Here is an 18,094-nt window from a genome sequence, read left to right as displayed (position 1 = left end):
CTTAACAGCCACATTTAAAGCGCTATTGGCAAACGTCCAAACGCATAAAGGTGAGAAACAGGATTTACATTTAGACCAACGGGAGGTACTCTCGGGCATTCATTTACGTATCTAGTGAATATTATAATATCTAAGTTATAATATTCTTTCTACTTGCTCGTTTCCTCACTACTGAGAATCGCGACCACGTGTGACTCTCTTCCATAGTGTTCGGTTATGAACCGCATGATATGGACTACCACCAACCAGCTGAGTTTCTCGCCGGATCTTCTCAGCGGGTGGCGATTCCGATTCGGTAGTAGATTCATTCGCGAAGCAATTGCTCTTGAGTTGTTAGGTCTCCTTCGGAGGCGCTCGGGTAATTGTTAGCAAATCCCACCCCTCCTGGCTGAGCCTTTGCTCGCCCACCTGTCCTGGTGAAACTGGAAAGGCCTCCGGGCCACCAGTAATCATTCAATCATAAAAAAATGAACTTTTCTAATCCATGTCTGGGAGACCGCATGATATATCCGAAGAAGCTAATAATGCGTTCTTGGCAGATGGTAAGGGCCTTTTTTGGATTTTTAGCTCTATTCAAATACACTTGTTAGTTCTCATTGCAGTCCTTTGTATTCGCAGCATCCTTCGTCACACCCAAATTTCAAAGGCATCGATCTTTTTGCCATCGCGGCTTTTCATGATTATTGTTATCATTCATACAAGACCCGATATGACCAAATAGTTGAATTAGTGTTTCTTTTTTTAATAAACATATTTGTCTCTCAGCAGTCTAACATAAGGCAGCAACTTCAATGTCAAGTCGTCTTGGCAGGAATTAAATTCGAATTGATTCATCGACGTCATAGTTAGCACAGCTGTGACCGAGTTCACTCACAGATGCTTCTACAATTGCAACGAGCCTGCGCCGTACAACGTTTCGACGACTCCCGGCAACTGGTTGACCGGATCCTGGCGTGAGACCGGGGCAGGTGTCCCGCAGTCGACCTTGACTTTGCAAATATGTTAAGGGGTCTATGACCTAGCCAATCATGTGATTTTAATCGCATGGTTGAATAACATTTTTATGGTAAAAAATTTTCACTTGTATAATGGATTGTGCGAATAAGGAATATGTTTATTTTAAAGTATGCGTGCACTGAGATGACGATATGCCAACACATGCACTAACTTTTTTCCTACCTATGCTGATAGATAGCCTTGAGAGGCTATTTCAGCTTCTCCTTGACGTGTAGGTGAGCTCACGGGGTTCAAACCGGAGTGTTGCTAACACTGGCTCTAGCAAGAGCAGTGCTTCGCAGAATCTACCACCGGATCGCAATCGCGACCCACTGAGAAGATTTGGCCGAAAAATAAAAATACCCTCAGAGCCGAACAATTATAGGCATCCATCAAGATCATTATAAACCTTGACAGAATGTAAAAGTGAAACAATTATTTTCTTCTTCAATTTGTTTTATTTTTGCCTCCCTATAACTTTTTTCCGTAATTGAAAAGTCAGCCCTATAGCTTACTAAAGGATTATAATACCCTTGCGGTAAGTACAAATTGGTAATGATCGTAAAAGACACAAGGATACAAAAATAGCTCTAGCCTCGGTCGTGGATCTAAGGAACGTGCAAGTGTCAGCCGCGACAACCATCTGCGGCGGAAGGGGAGCCGGCTCGCACCTGGCAGAGCGCGCGTGGGGTCGCATCGACCCGCGCCGATAAACCGACAGTTCAAACCTCGTTTGATTTTGAAACTCGAGGGTTAATGATCGTTGGCGTTAGTGTTTAAATAATATGGTTAAATAATTACTGGTGGTAGGACCTCTTGTGAGTCCGGGTAGGTACCGCCGCCCCGCCAATTTCTGCCGTGAAATAGTAATGCGTTTCGGTTTGAAGGGTGGGGCAGCCGTTGTAACTATACTTGAGACCTTAGAACTTATATCTCAAGGAGTGTGGCGCATTTACGTTGTAGATGTCTATGGACTCCAGTAACCAGGTGGGCTGTGAGCTCGTCCACACATCTAAGCAATAAAAAATAATAATGGATCGTTGGATTAGATGCATACCTAAAGCTCGAAACAGGGATGAGTAGAGATATTTGAGGCCGTCAGAGCAAATGTGGCCTAATCCAAAAAAAAAACATATTCGTGCTTATATATGCAATTTATTTAAAACATAATAAATTTTCATGCAAAACCGTCTTATGCCTAGTTTTTTTTTATGGCTTAGATGGGTGGACGATCTCACAGGCTACCTGGTGTTAAGTGGTTATTGGAGCCCATAGACATCTACAACGTATATGCGCCACCCATCTCGAGATATAAGCTCTAAGGTATCAAGTATAGTTACAGCGGCTGCCTCACCCTTCAAACCGAAACGCATTACTGCTTTACGGCAGAAATAGGCAGGGCGGTGGTACCTACCCGTGCGGACTCACAAGAGGTCCTACCACCAGTAAATAGATCCTAAATAGTCCTACCACCCATAGATAACAGATGGCTTAGTAAACATTATTTTTGCCTACGAAGCAGCGTAAAAGTAAATTCGAACCTCATTATCTCCATACTGACTATGGTAAGCTTAGGCCGCTTTTGCGCTGACGGCCTCATTTAGGGTAGGCCTTCTGATGGGGTCCAAGCTAAGTCACCAAATAGTTATATTACAATTACGAATAAAGATTTTGTTCGTTGTAAATGAATGAAGGCTAGCAGCATAGGTAGGAAGAAAAATAAATAAGGAGGTTCAACGAGACAAATTGTGAAATACGTCTGCGGTTTCCATCAAAGCCCGATAGATGGCGGTGTGCCGGTATCCTCCATCGCACTATGGTTTTTTTCTTTATTCCGTAGATATGTGGACGAGCTCACAGCCCACCTAGTGTTAAGTGGTTACCAGAGCCCATAGACATCTACAACGTAAATACCACCACCCACCTTCAGATATGAGTTCTAAGATTTCAGTATACCTAGTAACAACGGCTGCCCCACCATTCAAACCGAAACGAATTACTGCTTCACGGCAGAAATACGCATTTACGTTGTAATGTTTATGGGCTCCGGTAACCGACCAAAATACAGAAGCGTGACTGCCGCAGTCCATCTCAATTATGTTACATAATGACTACCCCACCCTTCAAACTGGGTCGCACGTGATATGTACTAAACATAACTACTTCCGTTGGTTAACAGCGAACCACTACTCTTGCTGGGGTAGATTTAAGCAAGTTCTATCAGAGCTAGACTCGTGAATTCACTAAGCCCTAGAGGTTACTGGCAAAAACAGGTAGAAAACAAAATTTGTATATAAAAAATCTGCGTAACGTAGGTATGTAAGCTCATAACTACAAACAACAAACTGGACAATACTCTGTTTTGTTGTGTTTATTATTTACAAGAGAAGGTTCTTATGAAAGAAAAAAAAAAAAAAAAAAAAAAAAAAAAAAAAAATTCGCGTAATATTAGAAAATTTAAGAAAACTTAACTACCAAATTTTCAAATGTAACCTAATGGCGTTTGACTTATTAACATTTTCTCAGGTTCAGATTTATAAAAAAAACAAAAAAACAATCAGCACTATTAAATTTTAGTCCCCGAAACGAAGCGAGGTCGGGTCGCTAGTTGATGATATAAATAGCGTATGTATACCTACCTATAGGTACTAGCATTCTTAGAGACTATGGGCGATGGCGATGGTAAACGTAAATTTTGCAAATTAAATTCATAGCGAAACGATATTCAAAGATTTCGAGTTTTTTACATTGCGCACTACGTACCTACCTACCCACTTGTGTGTAGGTTAGGTACCTATGTTTTTTTTTTTTCGTCGTTGGAATTCAAGTAAAGGTTGTGAAGACAAAGTCGGACGGTGCTCCGTGTACGGTCCGACCGCTTTCTAACGCCCGATGCGACGCTTCACTTTCTATTGTAACTATGTGATCACTTTACTTCTCTATTTATCGTGAAAAAAAACAAAAAAAAAACCCCTAGCGCGCTAAATTGTGATTACACACTTAGGTACATTTGATTAAATATTGTTTTTGATTTAAACACACAAAATTTGTTACGCGTAAGGCTTTTATATAACATATTTCGATCATCGTTTCACGCAGGCACGACAAAAAAAAACCTTTGCTTAACATTGGAAGTTTAAACAAAAACCCTTAGCCTCGAATTGGACTCCTTTGTCTTTTGACGTGAATCAATTAGCAATAATTTTTTTTACAATGAAATGAAGTGACTCAAATAAAATTACAGTTGAATTGAACGTTAGACGTGTCGCTACTGAATGCGCCCGCCCACACGAATGAGGTCAATGGTATGCAATGAAAAATCAAGAGCAACATTTTAGCTGGAACGTCGATAATACGAGAATCAGGTACACAAGGGTACCTTTTTTTTTAAAACAATTCCACTGATCGTTCAGGTAGAAGCTAAATTAGCTGCAGCAGCTAACTGGGGTACTTCTACAAAACGTACTTACATTGAAATCAAGTCAATATCCGAATGTCACACAACTTCACCACAACGAAGTCTATTGCTGTCAAATTTACAGAATTAATATAATAGAAATGTATTATTTTGGTCTTGCATTTATTTCCGTTGCTTTGTGTGCGTAGTCCCTGCAATAAAGGTCGCCCACGCGAGCAATTCACGTGCAGGCGCGTTGATATCTTTTGCATTAACTATATTTGGAAACAAGCAGGAATGACTAACTTTGTCCGTTACGTTCGTAAATCGATATAAATGCACCAACAGAACGATTGGATAACGAAAACATTTTTACGTAAAAAAAATATTTGATTGAATTAGGACCCGAGATTTATAATTAATTACTAGTCGATTATAAACAACCAATCGCGCAAGGGTTCACAGCCTAGACCGAAAAAGTTAGCAAGTAGAAAAAAGTTGAGCACCGCTAGACGTGCGAGCGGGACGGCCCGTACCGTGCGTACGAGACGGCGCTAACCGCGAAAGTGAGAGGGGTATACGTTCGCAGCGGCAACGTCGCGCGGTTACGTTACTAGCGACTAGCGGGTAAACAATCGATGCGACGACGTGCGCGTGCGCCGCCCCCGGCCCTGCACTTCGCTACTGCATTTTTGACGTATGACGTCACTAGACGTACCACGATTTCGGCGGGGTCGAAGGGTTGGTTCACACTAGTACAACACGAGGTTCAGTAACGACCTATAAAATGTCCCACATGCGCCCTTCCTTGTTCGGGCCGACCAATAAAACTGTAGGGGCTACAAAATTATTTGTTTGTAAACAAAAACAAAAAGACGGTGGGTGTTATTGAAACGATCTAATCCGTTGAAATATTTCACGTTGTAAAATCGACCGAGGCAAATAAAAAAAAGACAATTAATACAAAAGAACTGTAATCGCATTATAAATTTTAATTTGAATACTACTATTTGGCTTCCTAGTAATATTGGAGGTCAAGGAACTTTTGATTCTTATCTCAATTATTCTGGTTGTGACAGCACAACGAGTATATGTGCATATCGGGGAGACAGATACGATGTTTACAATTACGCGCCGTATCAGATACAAAACTGTTGTGCATTTTAAATACGTCGCCAATAGCGTCTTACGAAGAAATACATGAACATGACATTTTATACTCGATTTCTCCTCCTTGGTAAATACGATAAAGAATTAGAACTAAATTACGATATGAGACATTGAAATTTTGAAGAATACGGTGTGCCATTCAGTTTTGTAATTTCATGTGAACTCACGGACTCAACTTGAGAGAGCTTGCCTAGCAAGAGAAGTGCTGAATCTACTACCGGATCGGAATCGCGATCCACTGAGATTGGGTGAGAAAGTCAGTGAGTTATGTCTATGGGCTAGGTTGCATGTGCAGGAACTCTTCGTAGTAATCGTACAGACGGTGACCGGTGCTTGAAGAAACATACACTTTTTAAGTATGATCAATATCGGCTCAAGAGTATTGCAATAGATTCAAAAGCTTCACATTTGACATCTACTGGACTAATGTTCTATTGAATCGCCGGAGATGCCGACATCTACTTTTTACCATCGCATGGCCCGCCACCGGAGAAGTCAATTTTATCAAGAACGATCGCGTCCATCCACAGTGCATTTCCAGGGATATAGTTCAGTACGCGCCATCCGGAATAAACTTCTTAATACAGTTTGGAAATCGCTATGCAATGACCGTCTTCAAACGAATTTTGAGTAGCATTCTACTCAGCGGTAAATAGGGCTCCTGGCATTGCAGACGTCCATGAGTGACTGCGAATATTTGTATCAGATGGACTCTATGCTCGTATATGCCCCTCTTCCTGTAGTAGCAAAAGATTATTAAAACATCAGTCGAGTTTATCTGGATAACAATTTGTGCAACTAGAGCACACATGCTCTTGACCTCCGCGCGTTACTACAACTATTTCTCTGTAATCCGACGGCGTGGAGTAGTCTCCTCATTTCTCTTTATTCCTAGGTCGAGTACCGGCATGATGACCCTCATCGCTCAACCGTGGACTTATCACACGATACGCTTTCAAGAGCAGCGTGGAAGTTATTACAAAGCACTTGTGACTTCGGACTTTTGCTTAGATGGGTGGACGAGCTCACAGCCCACCTGGTGTTAAGTAGTTACTGAAGCCCATAGACATCTACAACGTAAATGCGCCACCCAGATTGGGATATAACTTCTAAGGTCTCAAGTATAGTTACAACGGCTACCCCACCCTTCAAACCGAAACGCATTACTGCTTCACGGCAGAAATAGGCGGGGTGATGGTACCTATCCGTGCGGACTCACAAGAGGTCCTACCACCAGTCAAACGTCAAATACCGTAAAAACTTTTAAACATTTTGCAGCGTATGTTATATAATAAAACAGTTGACAATTTGTCGTTTTTAAATTTCCAACTGGAAACAGCTACAGACAACGGCACTCCTCGTATCGCGACCGTCTCGCGGTCCGCTCGACTTCCGCCAACGTCATCGTTAATATGGATTGCGCGTGTGTACACTTATGTCACATACACGTTATCCACCGTACTGTGTTGTGTTGTCCGTTCGAAACGGTTTTAATGTTGATCTGTGATGTGTATTATTTTTATTAGCCATGATTAGTAGAGGCATTGACAGACCTATAAACGCTAAAACATGAATGTTCTTGGAATGTACCCACTGGTGGGTAGGACCACTTTTGAGCTCGCATGGGTAGGTACCACCACCCCGCCTATTTCTGCCGCGAAGCAGTAATGCGTTTCGGTTTGAAGGGTGGGGTTGCCGTTGTAACTATACTGAGATCTTAGAACTTATATCTCAACGCGGGTGGCGCATTTACATTGTAGATGTCTATGGGCTCCAGTAACCACTTAACACCAAGTGGGCTGTGAGTTCATCCATCCATCTAAGCAATAAAAACAAAAAAAACACTTGACACAAAAATAACACTAGCAGCAGCCAAAAGATTACTGCGACATTAAGACCATAGGCTTTTCCTAAGTTTCCGTCGGAACGGTCCGCCACTTTGACCTGATGAGTAGTGGATTTTAGCTTCGGTGTCAAGACGCGAAGGTTAGTTAAAACAATTCTTCAAATAAATCTCCAGGGATCATACTGTACAAAACGCAGAGAACACCAAATTATCTTCGCAGACCTAGAGGTTATAAACGATTCGCGAAATCAGTATTATCTACAGTCCTAACGACTTTCTTTTATCTAGAGTGAAATGGAAAGGCCAATTCCGAGACGGGAGTAGTACTCAACCTTTTTTTTTTTTTTTTATGATTGAGAGATTACTGGTGGCCCGGAGGCCTTTCCAGCTTCACCAGGACAGGTGGGCGAGCAAAGGCTCAGCCAGGAGGGGTGGGATTTGCTAACAACTGCTCCCGCGCGTCTCCGAAGGAGACCTAACAACTCAAGAGCAGTTCTTCGCGAATGAATCTACTACCGGATCGGAATCGCGACCCACTGAGAAGATCCGGCGAGAAACTCAGCGGGCTGATGCATGGGTTAGGCTGCACGTAGACCTCTTTGTCGAGTTCGACGAGTACGGTTACCGGGGTTCCTCAGCCTGCTCCTAGTGTTAGAGCTGAAGGTATCTAATGCAAGAGTTATTGGATCTGATGGATCCGTAAGGACGGGATCCGTAAGGACGTAAGTACTCAACCTCTGAACCAAGTACCGCTCTTCTGAAAGAAGCATCCCTCTTTAGTAGTAGAATCCTCATCCTATTACTAGCCAAATACGTCAACAATAAATACACAACAAAAGAAGAAGAAATCATTTTTTATAGTGCAGATAATATAAATACTGATAAAGATACAAAGCCATAGCGAGAATATGTAGATAAACAAAAGAATGCACTATATAAACACTATAAGATACACAATGCAATCGCTTATAGAATTTCGAATGTTTAAGAACGTGAATATAATTCTAATACGTAAGCTACATATAGTATTTAACAATTGATATTCAATCGTTCTTGTAAAATCATTGGGCTGTTATGCGCTTCCTGATTTTTTTAAGCTTACAATTGCATTTTATAAGCATTAAGTATGATATTTATGTTTCTTATGTTTAGCATCATCAATATACTAATCATGTTTTACCTAATAATGTGTCCGTCTTTTGAACGGTTTATGAGTAATATGAGGTGTACATAAAAAAAAGGTTTCCGTGTACGGTTATTCTTTAGGCCTAGAATATCACCGCTATATCTCCTCCGATGGGTATCGTAAATGACCCCTAATGGTTTCACTAGAGAATGAACTGCAGCCTTCTCGTGAGTTTTATACAGAGGTACTGCTTTTTTTTCGTCCTTAGCCGCTGGTAGGCTAGAGGGACTATCAGCTACGCACTGTCTGGTAGATTTCGTCCGCCACCGGAGTAAAATTCATCAATATTACCTTGAACCACTGCGTTCATTCACAGTTCAATCGAGAAGGACTTGCTAACACTACTCCTAGCAAGAGCAGTGCTTTGATGAATCTACTACCGGAACGGAATCGCGACCTTTTGAGAGGATCCAGTGAGAAATTCAGTGGGTTACGTACTGCGATCACTAACTGTAATTTACTTGTGGACCTATTGGAAACCCACAAGGGTAGGTACCGTATGTCCGTAAGTTCTACTGCGTAGCAATAACACTTTACACCAAATAGAGAGTTTTTGGAAGAATTTTAGTCGAACAAAATACACGAATGTATACAATTTTCTTTTATTAGTGCAAAAATTTACATTGCGCTCAAATATATTCCACTGAAACCGTATGTACATATTCAAATACTAAGCAAGTACGCGTAGGCGGTCGCAAACTAGACACAAATTAATGTGGCTCTCTCTCTATCCTATAGGCGGTGAACTATCAACGTTAGAGGGAGATAGGAATATTTCTCACGACAGCAAAATAATCACCTATGAACCCAGATGTACGAGATAAAAGATTAAAACGTTTAATAGTGATTCGGTTAACATTGAAACCGTTGGACGAAGATTGAAAATAAACAGTGGCGATAAACGTTCTATTCTCGAGACTGTCAAGAGCAAGGACTATTTGTATAGACAATACTTACACAAACAAACACGTAAACTGTATTAATTAATACTCCACGTTATTATTACGTTTTGTAGTTAGTTGTTTATGATATATACTTTTAGCACGTGAATACTGAATGATGGAATTTTTGCGCTGTTTTAATTTAAAAAAAACAACAACAACAAATTGAACGCTAATATGATAAGAGGAAGCAAAGAAATGAAAAAAAAAAACGTTTATTTTGCGATCTAAGCCGTCTTGGCTTAAATCGCAAACTAAATGCAAGGACATAAGGAATAGGTTTTTTTTATTGCTTAGCTGGGTGGACGAGCTCACAGCCCAACTGGTCTAAAGTGGTTACTGGAGCCCATAGACATCTACAACGTAAATGCGCCACCCACCCTGAAATATAAGTTCTAAGGTCTCAGTATAGTTACAACGGCCGCCCCACCCTACAAACCACACTACTGCTTCACGACAGAAATAGGCGGGGTAGTGGTATCTACCCGTATGGCCTCACAATAGGTCATACCACCAGTAAAACAGCTTTATTTAACCCACAAAAAAAAAACGATTAAAGAACGCAGAATAACTTCGGAGAAGCACGTAGCTTACAAAATTTAAATATTGTAACGTTATATTCATAAACAAGGCAATCGTTTGAGTAAGCGAAATTCGTTGTTACAATCAAACGGAGTCTCATATTGCATGTGTCGGAGTACTAAAATGGAATTGTTATGCGTTGAATGCGTCTAGAGGCACGCGCCATCGGCTCGGGGAGGCCACAGCGAAACTCTTGCGCATTATTTTCAACTTATAATGTCCGTACATACTACCTACCTACATACCATAAAATTCAATGACGAAACGTGATCTCTGTCGTGATATCAATAATATTTATCTACCTTAAAATTGTAGTGATTGAACATTTCGAACGACGGAATAAAACGAGTGCATGCTTGATAAATTTTAAGAGTAAATCGGTTCACGTATGTACGTACCTACATCTTACACGTGTATCGTACAGTCACTGTTTTTGTATGTATTTGTTAATGTAATTATGATAAGTCAAGTAAATTAATTTACCATACGCTTTTTTATTCAATACGCAAAGATTTTCAATACTTTTTTGTCATGGTTTTTTTTTGCTAAATTTGAGTGAACAAGCTCTCGGCTTATTTTGACACCACATACGCCTACCGGAGCCCAGAGTCAGAGGTGAAAGTCTCAAGTAACTGTTAACCCTAAAAAAATAGGAAAAAACTTAGAAAATATATTATTTTATTTAAAAAAAAACGAAATTACATAATACATATTATTATGTATTTCGAAACTTTTCTGTAACTTTCCTTTTCAACGATAACATGATACTTTTTTTACGAATTTTATAAACAATATTTTTAAACTGATTTCTGGATAAATCTCCAAATTAATATCGAAACCAAAACAAAATATTGTTTCAAAGTTTAAAAGGACAGGCGCGCCGCTCGAGACACTGGTTTTTAAGCGTAACCCGTAGGTGGAAATTTTAATATTACAACTATTGTAACTTATAAACTGGAATCTATGATAGCTTCGCAAGAAAAAAAGATAGGATTTTAGGGTTGGCTCACGCGGGCACTCAAGACACCATAGTGTTCAGAAAATAAGAATAAAGAGGAAGGAAGGAAGACTTATTACTATTATAAAGAGATAATGTCGAACAGTATTCCGAGAGGAGTTGCATTCCCGTATTCCTTACCTACCCGTTTTAGCCTTACTAAGAAAGAGATAGTCAACTATAGAGATACTAAAAAAAGATAGTCTTACTAAAATCCTCATTGGAATGGGGGCAGGGGAGACGAGGTGTAATTCTGATGTTATATGTTTTTATAATACACTGTAAGCTGTAATACAACGTGTTGTCTCAATGCACGATTCCAACGATAACATCTCTGTCGGTTATGTTGTTAAGTCCTGACAACGCTATAAAAAGTTAAGGACCATTCTGTTTTAAATATTCGAATTCTTGCTTAAGTACCTACCTGATACTTATTAAGCAGCCGACCAGTTGGCTTGGTACTTACTTTTGCTACTACAACAGTAGGACGCGTTCAATGGGGGGTTATTGTTTGCGAGTCGTTTATGGTGTTGTAACAATCAATGACTTAATCATTTCGATGGTACGTTGACACGTGACGTCATCGTTTTTTTTTTTATTGAGTTTGACTGAACTCAATGTATGAGAATGGTTCAAATCTAAACGTATTTATTTCCTGTGAGTTCTACTTATTTAAGGGTTACTTATTTTTTTAATTATCTAAAGGTTTCAAGAAACGCCTCATGTTCATTTCAATCAAATGCGTTGTATGAAAGCAATTAGCAAAATCAAAAATACGCTTTCATATTCTACTAAAAAATTATTTAGAGATAAAGGTAATTTAAACTGTCTTTAAATATTCCGGCGAACTGAAAGCGTGTGTTAAGAACAATACTTTTGTCTATAAAATTGATTTTATAAATGACCCATTTTTGTAGCGGATGGAGGGGTAGAGGAATTAAGATATTTTAATGAGTATTAGTACAAAATTTTTCTTAGCGAGCATAATATGAGCTCTGCTAGGTCTACAATCCGTTTGTCGTTAATTGGAAATTGTATAATGCTAAATAATCTTGAAAATATTGTAAACGCGCCTCAGCGTTTTGTCAAATATCTTGTCTATATGTAAGAAATAGCTACCGCTAAGGGTTATAGTCACGTTTAATGGTTTATGAAGGAGAAGAGGCATAAATGTTAATTATTTTTGTTTTTAACTAGCTATCATAACGACCAACTGATTCGATTGATTGATTATGGTTATCAAAATAATAAAACACAAACAAATGCAACTTGCGGAAACATACCTACATTTTTTTTTGACAATTATAATAAATCAATTACTCTGGTAATTATGTATTAAAGATAAACATAACGTAACTTTAAATCTATCTTTTTATCTTTAACGAGAATGGCTACATAACATTGTTTGGTCAAAATTAAAAGTTTTATTTTAACCTTGTAATAAATTTTTTTATTTATTTTTTATTGCTTAGATGCGTGGACGAGCTTACAGGTGGGCTGGTGTTAAGTAGTTACTGGAGCCCATGGACATCTACAACGTAAATGCGCCACCCACCTTGAGGTGTGTTCTAAGGTCTCAGTATAGTTACAGCGGCTACCCCACCCTTCAAAACGAATCGCGTTACTGTTTCACGGCAGAAATAGGCGGGGTGGAGTTTTATTTTGACCTTGTAATATAGTAATTTTTTTGTTGTTAGAAACTAGGGGCGTTACTCTTCTTATAGCATCGTTATTGTTGTGCTACAACGGCTCTTTCTCCTCAGGTGGACTGTAACACGACTGTCCGTCTGTGACATTGAGAATAACATACGTAACGAGCGTGAGGGGTTAACAAGTGCGCGATGCGGCTACACACGCTGGTAAAACGGCAGAGGCACGCGCCGACCGCGGTTAACGAACCCGTCGCCGACGACCTCACGTCTAGTCTAGAAATTCGAGGGCACAAAAACCGATCCTAATTTTGCTGAGCTGTTTTATTTCGCACGACGACATCTCCTACAGAGTGACATCGTACAAGCAAACTGTATACGTTAATACGTCAAGGGAAAATACTTTGTACACCTTTTTACGAATATTGCGCGGACGGAGGAGTGTGAAATTTCTCACACTTTTAAAGAATGTAGGGGAGTGCAGTTTATTTAAATTACGCATTACAAATACATTAAATAAATAAAAATAACACGCATATATACTCTTTTGTTTATTGTCAAACTTTTGTCATTGTTTAAAGTCTGTGGTTAAATTTAAAATAGATTAATATTGCTTATCTTTAATATTATTTGTCTTGGCGAAATCCGTGATTGTAGAAGTAAAATAAATAATCATTGACAATAGAATCATGATAATGTTCAAACTTTTAATTTCAATTAATTATAGTCGAATTTGGACTAGTTTGGGGAGCACTAGTTTTAAATCGATGCCTCCAATGAACACTACTCTAACTCAAAATTTTGAATTTTTCGTTTTTCACGCAAATCGCTTCACTATATTAAAAGTATTACAATTAATCATTATTGATGGGGTTCGAAGCAAGAGTAAATCAATTAGCTACACAAAAAAACCATAAATATATCTGCAATAATAAAGATTTTATTAACTTTTTTCGTTTAAACGCTCCTCCTGTAAATCTAAGAATTTGGAGTTAGCGTAGTGTTCATTGGAGGCATCGAAATTAAAAGCGAACGCTATGTTGTTTAGACGCAGCAGCGACCGGCGTGCCTTCTGTTTATCATTGAAATAACTTCTCACGGTTGTTTTGAATCGGCCACAATCTCTATGGTGACACGTAACCACCGCTCCGTGCACCATTTACTAAGTGGAACGAGACTAATGTCGGCGCGAAAGCCAGCGCTTTATTTCGTCGAGCAAGAGAGACAATATCAACTAATAATATTCGTGATGGGCACCATATATACGCGTTTAACTACACGAATAATAAATACAATAGGTAATGCGAGTTGAAATGATGCTTGTCCTTCGTTGCATGCGTCATTTCAATTTAAAATTCAATATACGACCAATCGAGTTTACCTACGAATAAGTTACTGTAAATCAGAACCGACTAAGCGCCCGCAACAATATTCATCGCTAAGAATCGTACTCGTAAAACTAAAATCCGTATTATTTGGCGAATGAGAACGAGCGCGACTTGGCGTTCACACCTTCGCGCTTCGGAGTACGGTGGGGGGGTGGACAGAGAGGGGTTATGTAGAGTGAAAGCGTTTTATATTAAACGGCGTGACCTCAGACGGTGCATTTGACGATTTTCAACACAGTTAAAAATATAAACTTTATTAAATACACATTTTACAAATTAAATGTTTTAAAAGATTTACAAGATTTTTTAGAACTTTATTATAAAGTTGAGTTTTATATATCTTTCTGGCAGATTTGTAAACGAGGTTATATACGTAGACGAGAATGTCGCCAGTTATAATGATTACGTAACATGTTAATTAATCAATTTCACAATAGCAAACGGTGACATACTTTGAAGTTTCTACTATATAGGCATACAATATCTCCGCGGTAGCTTCACCACAACGACGTTATGTTCATGAGATGTATCTTAAATTTGAATGTATTAAGCAGGCTACGATAGCGTACAAACAAGAGAACAGTGTTGTTTCGTCAAGAGAAACTGGTTTACCGTGAGAAACGATCTGGCATGCAAAGGGCCAAGACGACTAATGTGGTTTTTAGACCTACATGACTTACAACTATCACGGAGCAATGATTTCGTTACATTTTCTTAGTTTTTTTTAAACAGACTATAGCCTAATTTCCGAACAAGAGAGGATCTAAATATTTTATTATTGAAGCCCTTTTTAATGAAAGCATACGAACCGTTGTACGAATGTTCGTGACGAAATAACCTTTGGCCGATAAAAGCGAAAGTGGAGCAACAAGGCTACTTACAGAATACTTGTTTAATTCGATCGATAATTCACCGTGAAAACAAACAAAGCATTATTGCGGCGATGACAACACAATCACCAATGCGCTAAAACAGATTACCCAAAACACTTGTATTATATTTAAAAGAAATATGCGGCGTTTGTGTGTGGATACATGAAAATATTGTTCACAAGTCAGGTTAAACTAGAGGACATGTGCGTACTGCCGTCGCCGCATCGTCAGTATCAATAACAGGGCAGTGAACATTCCTGAACACACCACGTTTCACATATTAATGTGAAAATTGTATATGAGCAACATTGCGACCGCCCGCGGTGTCGAATGTGGGACGGGTAGCGAACACTCTTCGGTTATCTTGACCCACATATCGTGACCGCGGTCGTCACCGGATTGCACTGTCACTAATTTAGCGGAAGAGAACACATATACCACGGTTTTTTTTTTTTTTATTGCTTGGATGGCTGGACTAGCTCACATCCCACCTGGCGTTAAGTGGTTACTGAAGCCCATAGACATCTACGACGTAAATACGCCACCCACCTTGAGATATAAGTTCTAAGGTCTCAAGTATAGTTAGTTGTTACCACGGCTGCCTCACCTTTAAAACCAAAACGCATTGGTGCTTCACGGCAGAAATGGCCAGGGTGGTGGTAGGCACCTGCCCGCGCGGACTCACAAGCAGTCCTACCACCAGTAACTATTAATTTTCCATTTAAATACAACGTTAGTTAAATCGTTGTGAACGAAATGAAATGCGACAAACAATTTTCCTCAAGAGCATCACATCAAAACAGAACCTTGACCCAGAATGTGTGGCTCATAACAAAATAAGAAGGAAAGGACGAGCTGGCATTGGCCAGATCAGGACGTTACTCTGTCGTCTTGTGTCCGTAGATTAATATCGTAAGTACTGCGACAAACGATTTATGTGGCGGAAAATCGTATTATTCATTTCAGAGAGGAATCAGATGAGCTCAAAACAATTTCAATTTAGATCGCAACTCAAAGATAAGTGATAACGCAAAAAAATCAGTGAAACCATGTATTATTGTGATTACAATTTCAATGAAATACACCACCTCTACGGAATAAACTTAAATGTCACATTAAGAAAGGTTGATTGAGTTACACATAGAAAAATAATTCCGGTTTTATATAGATCAAGAGATTTTTAAACGCTTCATACATTTCTCGAAGCGAGGTCGAATAAAATGCTTGGTACCAGAGCAACCTTGCTTAGCATGATACGGGCGAAGGACGATCTAATGTTCTCAATACGAAATGTTTTATTAAACAGAACATCTGACCTTGACCTAAATGGTGTTGCTGCAGAAATATGATGGGCAATCGAGCTCACGTTCCGCCTGGTTTTAACTCATCTTGATATCTTAGGCGGAAGTCATAGTTGTCAGACCGAAACATCTGATCGTTTTGCGGAGGATAACGGCGGGACGATGGTAAGATGGTATCGACGCGTGCGGGTTCACATCACATACTAACATCGGTGTTTAAGATGGAGGGTTGGATTAAAGACAATCAATAACGAATGATAGGAGTAGCTTGCGATCTTCTAATTAACAACCGACTATAATCGTATTCTTTGACTGTCGATTATAATCATCGTTGTTTATATGGCGGAATGTATTCATCGTGAGCACGTAAATTATGTTCATCAGTGCTCAATGTGAACACCAATGAAACTAATATTACGTATCTTACTGGACCTGCCCGACACGACGGCAAAAGCAAAACTGTTCTTACATCTGTTATTAAGCACTTAAAAATTGGAAACACTTATTATTATCAACACTAGATGTCACGTTTGATGATAACAAAAGATTCCTTCACCTTCACGTCACCCGTGTTGTGAACAATGACGACATGTGATACCCCATAATAGGTAATGTTTTTTCCTACTCAAAGTACGTCAGTGAAATATATATCCGCGCCTTTAAAACGAATTAATGTCATAATTTTTTTCTCATTTTGCACGGACCAATCGCAGAATTTATGTTACGTTATTAATTAATTAAATTTAATTTCAAACCTTGAAACTTTATACTCGATCGTATATCCGGATGATAATGCGTTCTTACTGTGATTCCGTTTTGCATTTCGTAAACGGGTTTCATGTAAAAATATCGCTGCCCTTTCACGTGGTCACGAAACGGTCCTCTGTCGTGGAGAAAATAAGAACTATTTTGTATATTATTGCTGACCCGGCAGACTTCGTAGTGCCTCAATCGCGAAATAAAAGACCTAAACTTTTGTATAAAATAAACTTAAAACAAACAAAAGCAATCCGTCCGACGGAGGACGCATCAAAAAAAAAAACAAAATTGTAATTTTTATTTAATTCCGAGCATTTTCATATTTATCTACCTTTTAAGCCTTCTCTGGACTTCCACAAATAATTCAAGACCAAAATTAGCCAAATCGGTCCAGCAATTCTCGAGTTTTAGCGAGACTAACGAACAGAAATTCATTTTTATATATATAGATAGATAGATAGGTAGATTTGACTACATAAACGAGCACTAAGTACAGCGACCGTGCTAAGTGAAAGATATGTTTTCTTGAATCAAATTAAGTTCATTACACTATTTTATAAGACTATTTCAGACTACATGTGTGTCTATGAAAAGACTTTGAACTGTTCGTTTAACATATCGAAAGGTGAAAGGCTATTTGGTTTAAGCGACATTTATCTTTGTAATTAGAGGGCCGTTTTATTCGGTATTAGTATCAACAATTCGATGTTTTTAATTGAACTTTAATTACGTTTACCCCATCCAAATAGCTGAAGCTATTGAAGCTATTGTTATAGTATTTTTTCCAAACTTTAACCTTTAAATGGCTCACGTGTGATGTTGCAAAAATGTCGCTTAAACCAAACAGCCTTTCACCTCCCGATATTATACACCATCAGGTGGGCCGTATGCTCGTCTGCCTACAATAAGTAATTAAAAAAAAAAACACGTATTATTAATCAGGACGATTCATACGCTTTATTATAATCGTCACCAATTATTAATTATACAACAATATACATATTTCAAAG

General features: G+C 39.0%; 1 protein-coding gene across 11 annotated transcripts in view; it reads right to left on the bottom strand.

Moving 5' to 3' along the window:
• Positions 1–18,094, bottom strand: part of LOC101747187 (mediator of RNA polymerase II transcription subunit 13) — a 73,412-nt gene that overhangs the window by 50,743 nt on the left and 4,575 nt on the right. The window lies entirely within an intron of this gene.

This window comes from Bombyx mori, chromosome 10 (assembly GCF_030269925.1).
Source record: "Bombyx mori chromosome 10, ASM3026992v2".
Classification (NCBI taxonomy): domain Eukaryota; kingdom Metazoa; phylum Arthropoda; class Insecta; order Lepidoptera; family Bombycidae; genus Bombyx; species Bombyx mori.
This window is presented reverse-complemented; position numbering and strand designations above follow the sequence as displayed.